This window comes from Schistocerca serialis, chromosome 6 (assembly GCF_023864345.2).
Source record: "Schistocerca serialis cubense isolate TAMUIC-IGC-003099 chromosome 6, iqSchSeri2.2, whole genome shotgun sequence".
Lineage (NCBI taxonomy): Eukaryota > Metazoa > Arthropoda > Insecta > Orthoptera > Acrididae > Schistocerca > Schistocerca serialis.
The window spans coordinates 144,282,362-144,285,512 of NC_064643.1; the positions used below are offsets into that span (position 1 = coordinate 144,282,362).

Sequence of the window (3,151 nt, forward strand, 5' to 3'; positions counted from 1 at the left end):
AAAAAATCACCCTGTATATGCAGAGCGTTGTCGCTATCTTTAATGAGACGGCTCTTACTTCACAATTGTTATAGACGGACTCAGATTCCCACAATGTAGTCTGAAAGCACGGTTGTCGTTAGAGTCTCGAAAGCAGACGACTATTGGAAGAGGTTGGCAGGCGCTCCGTCCACAGTGTACTGCAGTGCGGCGCCAGGGCAGGGCGGCGTCCAGGGTGCAGTCTGGCCAGAGAGTTAGGGGCGCCGTTAGCCGCCACAGATAACCGCCGTCCCGCAGCGCCGCGGCGCTTCTTGCGCGACGCCACGGCTCGACAAAAGGGCGTCCCTCTGCTCTCCCGCGTGTGGCGCAGCCGGCACACCGTCCTCTGGGGGGATGCCGTCCTACTTCCCGGTAGCGTCCAGCCACCAGATGCGGCTCTATTCACTGCACGCGACGGCGAGGCAAGTACGCTACACAGAACAGACAAGTGCTAGCGGCGTGCACTGTGCCCTCTGGAGCAGACGGGTCGCACACATCTCACAAGACTTCCAGCAAACGTGACGTCATTCTGATGCCACACGCAGTACTGACAATTGATGTGGCAGGTGCCGCATTCATCTTGGTATCTTTAGACGTTCTGTATTATAATTTGCAGTACGTAGTTTAAAACTATTGGTACACTGAAAACTGACCACAAACATGTCCACGACCGCTACGGTCGCAGGTTCGAATCCTGCCTCGGGCATGGATGTGTGTGATGTCCTTAGGTTAGTTAGGTTTAAGTAGTTCTAAGTTCTAGGGGACTTATGACCACAGCAGTTGAGTCCCATAGTGCTCAGAGCCATTTGAACAAACATGTCACCATTATCATTAAATGTCAGTTAATAACGCATCAGTGATATGATCCTTCACCGAGCGAGGTGGCGCAGTGGGTAGCACACTGGACTCGCATTCTGCAGGACGACGGTTCAATCCCGCGTCGGGCCATCCTGATTTAGGTTTTCCGTGATTTCCCTAAATCGCTCCAGGCAAATGCCGGGATGGTTCCATTGAAAGGGCACGGCAGACTTCCTTCCCCATCCTTCCCTAATCCGATGAGACCGATGACCTCGCTGTTTGGCCTCTTCTCCCTAACAACCCAACCCAACCCCCATATGATCGTTCAAGAGACACTATAATAATCGAGACAGGAGACGAAAATCACATAACCAAGCGCTAGTGTTTAGATAATGTCGTGGTTTACGGAGTCGATAGATGTAGGTTCGCATCCCGATAAATGATAAGATTTTTTGTGTAATCATTTTCAGGCAACGGCCTTGCCGCAGTGAATACACCGGTTCCCGAGAGATCACCGAAGTTAAGCGCTGTCGGGCGTGGTCGGCACTTAGATGGGTGACCATCCAGCAGCCATGCGCTGTTGCCATTTTTTGGGGTGCACTGAGCCTCGTGATGCCAATTGGGGAGATACTGGACCGAATGCTAGCGGTTCCGGTCAAAGAAAACCATCATAACGACCGGGAGAGCGGTGTGCTGACCACACGCCTCTCCTATCCGCATCCTCAACTGAGGATGACACGGCGGTCGGATGGTCCCGATGGGCCACTTGTGGCCTGAAGACGGAGTACTCCTTTTGCTTTTATCATTTTTAACACATCTGAGAACTTTCTTGCGAATTTAATGTAAGTATGTTCATCAATATTCGATGTTATTTACATTTTTGACTGATTAGAGAACGAAGGCGTTACCCTGCTGTCAATCCGAAACAAGATCCTCTTGCGAGTAATTCTAAGTAGGATAAAAGCGTATGTAGACAAAATAATAAGAAGAGAACAAGCAGGATTCAGGAGATGTCGCTCTTGCATTGATCGGATAAACACCGTAAGAATAAAAGCTAAACATTCATATTAATACCAATCGCTGTTTCACAAGCTGTTTGCGAACTTCGACAGTATCATTAGAACAAAAATATGGAGCTCACTGGAAGCTTTCGGAATTCCCAAGAAATTAATTGCGCTTGTCAAGTGTGTGTATGAAAACTACACGCTCCACATTGAACATAAGGTCTGCTTTCAGATCCAGTTGCAGTGAAAACAGAAGCAAGGCTGCATGCTCTCACCGATACAGTTCAACACAGTACTGAATACTCTAACGACACAAGCAATTGATAGAGTGAGAGGAATAAAATGGAGCATTGGAACACACCTATTAACACCTAGATTTCTCAGCTGACCTTTCCCTTCTATCCCACAGCCTCAGCGACATGAAACAGAAACTAGAAGATATGTCGACCGCGCTTTTACTTAACAGACTGTATTTCCGCTGCTGCTTCGGTTCGGCACGCTTCTTGAATGGATGTTAGCAGCTGTGGATTCCAGTGGGCGACGATCTCCGTCATGTTTAAAATATGGCGCAAGATGCGGAATTCTAATCAGTGACTGATTTCATCTTTTTCCACTATCGTATCAATTGTGATACGCGAACCTAGAACACCATTTCTTTTGCGATTCCATACTGATCACAGTGAAATGATCTGCCACTTCGTTCTTCTTCATCAAAACCTTTCTGACCTCCAGTTTTCTAAAAATTGACATGAAGCCAAACTTAATTTCGCGACATTCGTAAATCTTTGTGCTTAAGGTGCAGCTATTGGCAGAAGTCCATTGTGGACCGTAACTATCGTATGGCAGTGACACTTCGTAGATGTTCTGATGAGTTTGTATGGAACCAATTTACACCGGAAGAAATTTAGTTCCAGATTCGGTCACCAAGTGTAAATCTGGCCCTGCGAAAGCAAGAAAGACGTATAGAAATGTTTCAATACGTGTTAGGTTAGGAACGGAATGTTTAGATCAAACAAGTGAGAAAGGCATAATGTTGACTTTATTATTAACCGCCGCTTACACAGTTTGCTCAATATGAGCACTGTGGGCGCCGATGTAATGCTCTACAAAGCCATACTTGCCCATGGTAGACAAAATATAGACTACTTTTTTCCAGTGTAAGTCTGTTCTGCGTTACATTACCGTTTATAATAGGTTTCTCTGTCATTCGTTAATTACATGTCACACTGGACACCGTCAGTACCAGGTGTACCGGTATTATATGAGCATTTTTTTGTGAAAATGAAACACTAATTTTGAATTGAAAAGTAAAAACATTTTATTCAAAGTAC

General features: G+C 46.3%; 1 pseudogene; it reads left to right on the forward strand.

Moving 5' to 3' along the window:
• The first annotated feature begins 1,285 nt into the window (after positions 1 to 1,285).
• Positions 1,286 to 1,402, forward strand: LOC126485677 (5S ribosomal RNA; annotated as a pseudogene).
• The last annotated feature ends 1,749 nt before the right edge of the window (positions 1,403 to 3,151 follow it).